Source organism: Poecilia reticulata, linkage group LG9, assembly GCF_000633615.1.
Source record: "Poecilia reticulata strain Guanapo linkage group LG9, Guppy_female_1.0+MT, whole genome shotgun sequence".
Lineage (NCBI taxonomy): Eukaryota > Metazoa > Chordata > Actinopteri > Cyprinodontiformes > Poeciliidae > Poecilia > Poecilia reticulata.
Window position 1 is genome coordinate 24,502,706 of NC_024339.1, and position 11,955 is coordinate 24,514,660.

Sequence of the window (11,955 nt, forward strand, 5' to 3'; positions counted from 1 at the left end):
GTGGTGAAATCATGTTGCTGTACCTGACAAATCGCTCAAGCTGAAAAAAGAAGACAAGATGAGCTGAAACGTAAAAGGTCACTGGTAATCGATGCTAGATTTAAAGAGGATAGAGTCTTCCGCCCTTTTTGTTGTTTTTCCACATTTTGCATGCTTACAACACTAAGTTTTTAATAGGATGACTTTGAAATGGAAATGTATAGAAATATGATTGACATATTATCAGAACTTTTTCAAGTATTTTGCATGTGGAGACTTAAAACTGATCAACATAAATGCTTAAATATTGTGGAGGTTGAAAGTATTCAACAGAAACCTGTGTGCATTTTTATCAACATGACATAAGCAATTGAAAATGGAGGGGGAAGCAGATAATTTTACAGAAGTATTTGCATGGATGTGCCAAAGCATTTTCAGTGTGTTCACAGGAATGAGAAAGAGCTTTTTTGTTGTGTTCAAGTGCCACAATAATTTAACAAGTAGTTTTGAGAATTAAAATACTGTTCTGAGAAAGTTAACAAACCGACTGAGAAAAACTAAGTTAATCACCTAATTGGAAAAGTAGTTTGTATGTCCATGTAAAAGACAATCTTAGTAAAATTACTAGTTCATTTTAGCAAGACAGCACTAGTTGTTCCGTACCTGAACCAGAACATCGAGGTCATTATAGTTTCACAGTTAATTAGTTAAGAGCTATTAACTGAGAACAATATTTTATAGTCGTTATTAAGTGAGGTAGCAAACAATCATAATTAGCTATATTGATTATGAGTTTTTAATATTTGCACTTTTTAGAGGCCAGATCACACAAATGCACAAACACACACACTGACTTTTTTTAAGTTTGAGTGGAGAGGCAATTTGCTTCAGGACCACAAAAGTCCGTGTCACAAAGGCACAAAATCTTCTGAAATCAATTTCAGTTTGTTTATCTCCAAAAAATGAACAAGACAGTCTGAAACAGATGAACTGGGACAAATGTCAACAACATATCAGGAAACCATTTTCATGGGGTTAAAGAAATAGCAAGAAGGAATGATAACTTTTTCTCATGTGGCAAATATGATGCTATGGCTGTAGTTTATATAGAACTACTGTACTAAAACACTACTAATACTACAATTACATGCTCAATTCATGTAATTGAGCAAAACCTGTTTCTGTTCTTTGTTCTGCAGCAGCCAATAACTCATCAGTCGTCACAAATGCTTTTTATGTGTGCCTGTTCTTGGACATTAGTCAGCCCATAAAAGCTGTGTGAAATTAGTTAAGTGATAGACATTCTTGTTTTTCATGGTCGCTTAAACAAATTAACAATTGTGCAAACATAATTTGTGCCAAACTTGATACAAAGGCTGCTGCCACAGTAAAATATGCTTACTGGTAATATTCTACGTTTGTTATTTTGTAATGTGTACTAAGACAGATGAACAATATTGTCAGGTGTAACACCTCAGAAGAAATCAAACTATGCACAATGTGTGTTGATGTGGCAATGAAATATTTGTTACAAATAAACTGCTTAAGTTTGACCTTCAATCTCTACAGCCAAGAAAGAGGATAGCATAGAGAAAGGAGCTAATCTCTTAGACCAGGGATGGATAGAGGTTTTGGACACCGTCAGAAAAAAAGTTATATTCAGCTATATTCCACCAGGAACAAATCTGCAGTCAGAATATCCAGTTCGGTTTTTAAAGTGTTGCTTTAGTTTAAAAAATGTATTTATTTTAACTGAAGAAGGAAAATAATTTCATGTTGTTACAGCATCAGGAATGTATATCTGTACTGCCTGGACCAATACTAGCTTGATAAGCTAAATTAACCGATCATGGCTACATACCTTTTCTATTATACACTGGGAACAGGAGGGTTCACCTATTTAACACCCAGTAATTTGTGTTTAATGAACCACCACATGTGTTTATTTAAATTTTTTCATGTTTCTTTGTTATATATTGTAATATTGCTCAGAACTGAAACTATTACTTGCTTTCAGTGTTAACTGGTGATGGCAGCAGCATTGATTTTTATTTTTTATTTTTTTCAAAAAGATTGAACTGCACTTCCTTGAAATGGATTCTGTCTCAGACGTTAACGTGTATTTTTCCTGATGCTGTGGTAAATAGAAAGGGCATTTTACTGATTTTCTACAAAAAAAGGGAAGGAATTTGAAATATGGATTACAATAAAATACTCAGAATACAAATATCTTTGTTCACAGCAGCACCTGTATATCAGCTGTGGTTGTCTTTTATTTCAGTGTTGCCTGCTGACAAGAACAGCCCTCAGAGAGAACAGCAGTGTTTGGTATTGATATTTTTGTCAACCTCTGGCAATAGATCTTTTGAAGCTGACTTTATCAAATTGTAGGCTTCCTGATGGAGTTGAAGGGTTAACATTGGTCAGGTGAACTTTGTAACTTCCACTGCACTTCTTGGGAGATAAGTGGACATGGTGTGCTGCGTAGCAAATTACTCTCTAAACAATAGCTGTCTATTCATCTTTGAAGCATAACATGTGTACTTTGGCATTTCACATAGACCATTCTGTAAAATACAATCAAACTCACTTTTTAGTTTGTCACCAATAAATTAGGATGTCATGGTCAGTTTTTCAGTCAGATATAAGGTCAGCTGATCACTGTTCTCCAGTTGGTCTTGAGAGAAGTTGTTCTTCAACAGTGCTTAGTTGTGTTATTTTTTTGTTCTTTTCTTTAAGAGCTGTACCAGAATGACAAATCTGTACATGCACACTGCACGGTCAATAAAACATATAAAAAGCAGTTTATGAAGAGGAACAGTAAATCCTAGAACGGTTATCTTTCATCAGAAAAAAATCTGGACTATTATAGAATCTGAGATTACATAAAAATAATTTTCAAATGCTAGATATATTCTGCAGAAACCATCTGAAGTGCTGCATCACTCACCACAAGAGTAATTGCTAAGCAAACAGACGGATCAGCTCACTCATACCAGTTAGCCCCATCATGCTTGCACCTGCAGTACAACCTATCCCTCTGCCATTATTCCAGTCAACACCAGTGGACTGAGACTAAAAAAACTACATCACTGCAGCCAGAAAGAGAGAAATTATTCAGGTGTGTGATTTTTGTCCATTCTGTAGGCTGCATTAGATTTAGGTGTGCTTTAAAAATACATCCAGTGCTAATGCACTGACATGTCACATAACTAGATGAGGCAAGACGAGCTAAAATATGACACTTCAGAGTAGAAGAAATGAAGGAAAGCAAGCAGTGAAGGAAAGCCATTTAAAAAATCCCTACTACACAAGAGATTCATGTTTCTTTTATTTACATAATCGAATACAGCACCATTTACTTATTAGCAATAATGAAACTGTTAATTTGTCTTGTATTGATGTGACCAAATTAGATTACTAAAACCATTGTAATCATGTTTTATCATCACCAGAAATTATGCGCTATATCTAAATATGATTGGACAATAATAAGAGCAGTCTTTAGAGTCGTAACCAATAATGCGAACCAACATAATTTAAGGAGATCACAATAGTTCCCGCACTGGTAGTTTCTTCACAGACTATTAAGCCACAAGCAACTTCTGGCAAAGCTTTAAGAGGCACACTGATTAGGTAAGTGATCAGAATAATGTTTTTGTAGTGGGGAATGTTTCCACAAGAACCTCTGGAGATGATGGTGCAGAGAAGGATTTCACATCAACTTAAGAAAATTATGGGCAACCCTGACCATCCTCTTCATGAGGCTGTCATTGAAAAACAGTGTCTTTAGTTGGAGGCTTCTTCAAATTCTGTGCAATACAGATTACTACAGGAGTGCTTTCCTGCCCACAGCCAACACCATCTACAGTAACTCTTCAATTAAATGAATTATTGATCCCCTTGGTATCAATTAAAGTATTTTTGAATTCAATTTATCCACCAGAATTGTTATGATTGAGGGAAAAACAGGCCTGTGTGAAATCCAAACAAAAACAAATTGCACCAGTTAATAATGGTAGATTTTGACTGCCAATGATTGTGCAGGCCTTTTGGTTTACTAAATATGAATCTTTACAACTAGTTTTCCAACTAGAATGTGGCACTGTTGAAGCTGCTTAAAATTAAGCATGTGTGATCATTTTGTACCCTCTATTTGTTGAGCATGTCTTTTATTAAATAAAGCTTGGTTCTGATCTTTTGTCATCTGAAAATACATTTCTGTACAACTTTTCCAGAGATCAGTAATAGTTAATTATCTTTATTAATTACTAGGTGTAATTGAGTAAATCAATGATAGAAAAATAATCATTATTGCTACTCAAATTTCTAAGGTAATTAGTATTGTAATACACCCAAGATGTGTGTGTGTTTCAGAGCTGTTGACATTAAATAATCTTTACTAAAAGTATTTGATTAAATTGTGTCCAAACTGTTACCTCAAATTTGGGGGATAATTTGTTAAAGTTGCTTTATACAGTGAATGAGTAGACAGTTTTACAATTAATATCACACTGAGATTTATCAGAATTAAAATGAACTTTTACCAATTTCAGTCAAACTGTCTGTAAGGTAAATTGTTGCAATAAAATATTTTACTGATCACACTGACAAAAGTATGTACTACTTCTCTAATTTCATTACTTTTTAGCATTTTAAATTAGCTAAAAACCAGGCAAGCTTTGTCTAATGCAATGTCAGTGGCAGTACATAAGATGATAAGTGAAACAGACTTAATTGATTGTATCTACAAACCGCACAACATAGAATTCACTTCTTTAAAACTTGAAATATTTCTGAAAAGAAAGGTCTGGTACAGGGCTGGGCAACTCCAGGCCTGGAGGGCTGGTTTCCTGCAACTTTTAGATGTGTCTCTACTTCAACACACCTGAGTCAAATAATGAGGTTGTTAGCAGGACTCTGGAGAACCTGACTGCACTTAGGAGGYGATTCAGCTGTTGGATTCAAGTGTGTTGGACCAGAGAGACATCCAAGACTGCAGGAGACCGGCCCTCGAGGCCTGGAGTTGCCCACTCCTGGTCTAGTAGCTCCTGAAAGCATTCAAAAATGAAGTTTTGTGAATTGTCCTGGATTTATCTTTTTTAAGACCTGAAAGCTATAAAGTCACAGAAAGAGAAGGATATAAGCAGGTTTTTAAGGTTACATGAGCCTACACCAGGCATGTACCAATCTCAAAAAACAGAATTTGTCTAAAGGGGTTGTTAACTTCATGAGCTTATAACTATGACTCAGCTATCACTTTGGAAGGGCTATATTACCAAAATGTTATCCAGGACATGTATCTTTTCAAAAAATATAGACAGACTTTTGCCACCATAAACTATTATGTTTACTGATAAAAACAAAGAGAAACCCTGTTAAAATAAATATACAGTTCATTTGAAAAAACAAACATTTGATTTCCTGCTGTTGCCTTTCCCAGGAACTTTAGGGGAACACTTTTATAGTTCAAGTTTAATTTCAGGATATGTTTCTTGCCAGTCTGTAAGTGGCTCGGTCAATAACTAATTTCAGAGAAATATCAAATGCAACGCTCTGATGAATAACCCAAAGTTGTTCTCAGAAACTAATATATTCAGAAACCAAATTGTGTTTCTTCTATAATGGCTGCAAGACAAAACCGAGGATTTTAATCACAGTGTTTGAAAGTTTCTTCATAAATAAGATTAAATGATAATTATATTGCCAGGTGAAACAGAAAACGTTCATCATTGCCTTATTTCCAACAATTGGCAAACTAGATAAATAAATGAATCACTCAGGAATAGAACCATCTTTAACAGGCAAACCAAGCTTTTGATATACTTTTATCCTGTGCCTCTCTTTTAAGAATGTTCAAATATGATACTCGCTTTGTAAGACCCGAGAACTGAAGATAGGCCCACAAGACAAGTCAACATAAGGCAGCCTGAATATGCCAGTCAAGGGAATGCATGAGAATAAATAGCAGCATCAGAGTGGGGAAAATAGGACAGACCCACGTTCTGCTAACGGCCCACCTCTGAGGAAATCAAATGTAAACAGATGAAGTACAGCCCAGTTGTGAAACCGACTGCCGGAACGGCATCCAACGTGCATATTAGGTTAAACTTGAGAGCTCTATATTTACCACCAATTACTAAAAAACATTTTCACTTTTCTGCAAAATTCACCAACTGCACAATTCTTGTTAAGTAGTGTAAGATAAGTAGTATTTCAAAAGAGCAAAAGAAAATTTTTTGAACAATAACAATATTTGTTGTTAATCTGTTGCTAAGAGATGAGCGCGTTTTCTGGTAACTAAGAGAGACGAAGTAAACATCTGATTTTTATTTTTGCAAAAGTAAAAATCAGAAGGCAGTGCATTAACATTAGCACAAATATTTCCCTGCCCTTCTCCCTAAAATAAGATTTTTAGCTATTTTTTTTTTTTATTATCCATGTTTAGCACCCTGAATGGAGGAAGTCATTATAGACAACATGCCAGTTATACCCCACATGCCGCTAGCAGCATCTAAGCTAACATTAGCATTTTGGTTAATCATATCTTAATTTTAATATACTGAATGGAATAATAGCTTACATTAGTGTAACCGGTCCGGGGGTAACTCCAGCCGAACCACACTGCGTTGTGAATTAGACGCCTCAAGAGTTACAGGTCAGTCAAACTGATGACATATTTAATCTAAAGCGAATGAAATTTAACATTTCAGCAGAACAGAAAATGTCCAGCCGACATCAGTCCACCTTCCTCCATAACATGAAGGAACGGTCTGCTCTTAAATGACAGCATTATGTGCCAATAGAAATAATTATGTTACATATTAAAATAAAAATAAAAAACACAAACCACTGACTGGCCTCTAATCAATAATCAAAATGCATAATTTGTATATTGTGAGCAGGAAAATGAGCAGGAAAGCGCAATAAAAAGAACAGATAGGAACAACATACCTACACAGAATGGAACATTTCAGCAGCACAGAAAATGTTAAGCCAACATCAGTCCACCTGCCCACAACAAAGATAAAACATAAAAAATCCTGCTGCACAGCGTGGGAAGAGCAGTCGGCTAGCTCACACACATGCTGCAACTCTAAGGTCCAACACTAGACAAAAACTTTCCATCCTCTGCCAATAAAAACTTAAATTAATATTATAAAAACACGCTAGCTAAAAGATAGTGAAACATTTTGTCATTTACTGCAACTTTTAAATAGCATGTCAACAGAAATTCCGTGAGAAACTCACCTTCCTCCAAACCATCCAGGAGCGGTCTGGTGAAGGAGGAAGTGACGTCACGGGCTACGACCGCAACAATTAAAACTAAACTTTCCCAAAATTATTACATAAATTTTGTTTAAAAGATATTTCAAGATAAAAATGAGAGACAATTCAATTAAAACAAAATAAAAATAAAAATCTAGAAATAAAAATTAACATCTGAGGGATTTTTGGTGGAATGCATTGGGTTTTCTCTCTTCCATGCTACATTAGTATGGATGCTAATTGTTAGCATCAGAACGCTGGGTTCCAACCAACTGGCTGGCCCGTCTAAATTTCTTCAGAAAGATGTCTATATACCCTACTTTTTATGTCTTAGTTGCAAAATGTAAAATAGCAATGTCTTGCCACCACACAGAAACACAATGTTTTCAATAAATGCTTCAAAATTGGGATTAGGCAGAGTTGTATTTTTCCTCTGAGCAGCCTTCATGTAACACACTTACATGGACATGATATGATAAACAAATTTAGAAGGGAGTATACCCCCCTATTCAAGCACTGTTGATACATAAGCAAAATGCATGCAATACCTGACAATACCTTTTGTCAGGTATTGCAAAATGTAGAAAGGTTAGCTTAATTTCTGTTTAATTTTTAGAGCTGCATTAGGTAGCTTATGAAGAACATGTTTTTTGTTTATTTAGTGTTTTTCTTCTAGTTCTAGTGGCCTTTAATTGAGAGTGGTCAGACAGAAAGGAGGTTGAGAGAGGGGAAGACATGCAGCAAAGGTCAACAGGTCATTACTCTAACCTATATGACGGCTGCCACGAGTACTGAGGCCTGAGTATATGGGTCGTGCACTTTACACCTGCACCACCAGCAGAATGTGTTTTTGATACATTTCTTAAAACTCTGATGAGACAAATAATATGATGTAAACCATAATAAATTGGGGCCAATTTAGGATTTTTGAGCCTTGTTTACACTGGTACATTTTGTGCTGTTCTTTTTTGGCTTGTAATGTTATGTTAGTGCACAGAACCAATTGTGGGTCACACCTGTGAGAGGCAACAAAATAAATAAAAAAGACTGTAGTCGACAATGCAGTTGAATCCAATCAAAATGAAGAAACACAATCAACTATCACTGAAAAAAAGAAAACAATTGTTACATTATCTTGACATATTGTGGAAGAAGTTCATGGAGAACCCCAGCTGTGTAGATGATTGCAGTTCTTGATATGATGGAGCTGATTGCACAATTTGCCAAGAAGCCAGCTGCAGAGATTTATTTTTAGAAAAAGCATTGTGCTAATTTTAAATGTCATACAACCACTTACTAGATGACAGAAATGCCTATTTTGTGTGAACTTATACTGACTTGTATATGGAAATCTCTTCGTAACACACAATACATAGAATACTGACACCTCAATCCAATAATTTCACCACATAAATCAGTCTAATGCTTTGCAGCTTCCCTGTATTTTATGTATGTCCTTCATAACATGAATAAACCTACTTGTACTTTAAAGTTTAAATGTGGTAATATCTGAATTTTGGTTTATAGTCTAATGAAGTGTTCCAGGTTTTGTGTATGTCTCTTTTTCACCAAAGTTATCAGCTTTGGTCACACTTTGTGAAACCGCTTCAGAATTGTGGAATCAATCAATCAATCACATTTTATTTGTATAGCACCTTTCAGCAACAAGGCATTTCAAAGTGATTTACATCGTAAAAACACAAAAATCATAGAACACACAGTCAACAACATTACATGTTGCACCTCAGATTACTGATTAATGTTTCTTGATTAAAAGCAACTCTAAACAGCTGGGTTTTAGTCTAGATGTATCGGAACTCAGTGTTTCACCTGTTTTGCAGTTTTCTGGAAGTTTGTTCCAGATTTGTGGTGCAAAGAAGCTGAATGCTGCATCTCCTCGTTTGGTTCTGGTTCTGGGGATGCAGAGCAGATTAGACCTGAGGGGTCTGAAAGGTTGATTCAACAACAACAGGTCTTTAATGTATTGTGGTGCTAAGCCGTTCAGTGGTTTATAAACTAGCAACAATATTTTACAGTTTATCCTCTGAGCTGCAGGGAGCCAGTGTAAGGACTTTAGAACTGGGGTGATGATATCTTCTTGGTTTTAGTGAGAACACATGCAGCAGCATTCTGGATCAGCTGCAGCTGTCTGAATTTTTCTTTTTTTATGTAGACCTGCAACGACACTGATGCAGAAATCAATGCCACTAAAGATAAACGCATTTATGAGTTTTTCTAGGTCTTGGTGAGACACTAGTCCTCTAATCCTGGAAATGTTCTTCAGGTGTTAGAAGTCCAACTTTGTAACTGTCTTTATGTGGAAACATCTCCATGGGATTCCACATACATTTTAAACCTTAAAACACACCTCGCATATGGTTAGCCATTAAACGAGCTGCCTATAAACCTCTTGGGTTTCAACAGGCCCTCAGAGGTGATAACCTTTCCAGTGTCACCACCTGCTGAAGGCAACACCAAAGCTGACCTTGTGCAACACTTTGAGCAAAAACAATAACCATCCCCACAAAGCAAACAGCAGAATAAGACATTTAATGCTCTGGGGACCGCTGGTGTCCAGGTTCACTTTTCATTTCTTTCCCCATTCAGTTCTGTTTTTAGATGAAAAAAAACAACACGCTCTACAGAGCTCTACAGAGGGCATTGTTGTTGCCTTTCTCTTTCTCCTTCATCTGATTTAGATTTGAAGTCAGCATTCTGAGACAAATTCTTTCTCTACTTCTAATACATTTACCACAGAAGTAGCCAGCATAGTCACTATGAGTTAGTTTAATCTTATCTATAAGTCAGATAGATAACAGTTTGACAGTTTGACAGTTATTTGCCAATTCTAAGTAAATAAAAGGTGCTACAGCTTTCAAAAAATATTTCTCTAAAATGAAATCATATTAATATATTAACAGGACCAGGTAGCTCCTACTGAAACTAGAAGTTTACATACTGCAAATAAGTAGACATCTTATTTTTCTGCCTGCGGTTAAATCAGATCAAACAATTAAAATAAGCAAAACAATTTATACTTGTAAACGGTAATTTGCCTCAAGGAATTTTAATAATCCAGGTTTTCGAATCACTGTTACCCCTACATATCATGCATTTGATGTGGAAATGTTTATTTTACACAAGACTGGACTTGGAGCTGGCAAAAGAGTTGTGGCTGGACTTGGATTTGCCACTTAGAAATTACTTATGGATAACTCTGGTATGCGCTGGGTAAAATAACTGACTTAAAACTGAAAACTAGGCACTACAAGCCAACAGATGAGTCAAGATGAGACGAAAGTAAAATGAGAAACAACTTTCATAAATGAAGTGAAAAACAAAAGAAAATGAACACAATAAGGTATTCTCACAGTATAGAATATGCTGAGTCTTTTCTCACCAACGCACACATTAACATAAATCGTCCTGTGTTTGAGGTGCCACACTGTAGTTTACATATTTTGCTGTTAAATGTCAATGTTTTCAGCGTTCTGATAAAGTCATGAATAAACATTCTAGAATTTTGTTTGCCACATTCTTTTTTCATCTTTTTTTTTTTAATCCTTATGTTACGGCCAGTGGCACCTATATGATTAGTTTATTGGCTCAGGCTAGTGCAGTAAAATGTGTAGCAGACTATTTCACTCACCCATCTATATACTATGTTTGTATTCAGACATGTGGATAATAGAGCTACTCCACACCTGTTAGATAAAAGCTTGATTTCACCGGAAAAGTAGCATAAGAAGATCAAGTGGAGTCATCACTGTTAATACCAAGGATCATACAAAGCTTACTATTTAATTTGAAGTAAATAAGGTAAATGTATCACATACGCAAGTAATCTTGTTTGATTAAATGCCTCTTATCCTTTTGAAATAAAACCCTTTCTTGACTATTTGTCTGCCTGCCAGAGCCTAATTACAACTATAAACATCACTCAACCAATCAAGTTGTGACGAATGATTTTGCATTCTGTTTATTCACATTACATCAAATGTTCTGGACAAACGAACAGTCATTCTTGTGCATGTGCCGGTTATTTTTGTGCACCAAAATACACAGGCAAAAAGAGGAAAGCTTCAAGTATATGAAAATAGAGCGTTAGTGTTAGGGCAAGAATACTAATTTATTTGCATTGATTTTTTTCCACCAAAAATCAATGGTGGAGTCAATAATCTCCAAACACACTGCTGAAATACAGGCTTGTTTTGCACCACCTCCTAACTACCAGCTTTAGGTCAAACTGACACATAAATTGACACACCTCCTGTTTCCTCCTACAGCTTTACAGAGCTATAATTCAAACGAGAAAGCCACACATTCAACCTGAGACAGACCTTTAAATGCGGATATCTTATAGACAAGACTTAATATCAGTTATTTTATTTTAAATAATTAAATTACTCTAACTGCAGTTCATCTTATATAAACCTGAGAATTGTTCAGTATTGAACACAGTCTGAAATAGTTTTTGCAAAATTATAGTATTTGTCATATGGAGTATGGAGAGCCATTTATTTATTTAATTTTGGCTGAAATGGCTCTCCATATATGTCACAGTGAACATGTATATTGTCACAAAGTTGCAGATCTTGCCAGAAGCATTAAGTTGAAGTCTAAAATGCTCACATATGAAGTGTCTGCAGTGTTTCTGATGCATCTATGATATGTTAGATATAATAGATGCAAGATTATACGTCTTGG

At 35.6% G+C, this 11,955-nt stretch overlaps 1 protein-coding gene across 1 annotated transcript in view; it reads right to left on the reverse strand.

Moving 5' to 3' along the window:
* Positions 1 to 6,652, reverse strand: part of edil3a (EGF-like repeats and discoidin I-like domains 3a) — a 265,981-nt gene extending 259,329 nt beyond the window's left edge. Inside the window, exon 1 of the mRNA XM_008418884.2 lies at positions 6,563 to 6,652. The gene's annotated coding sequence lies outside the window, so the exon portion shown is untranslated. The remainder of the gene's footprint in view (positions 1 to 6,562) is intronic.
* Between the last annotated feature and the right edge of the window lie 5,303 nt (positions 6,653 to 11,955).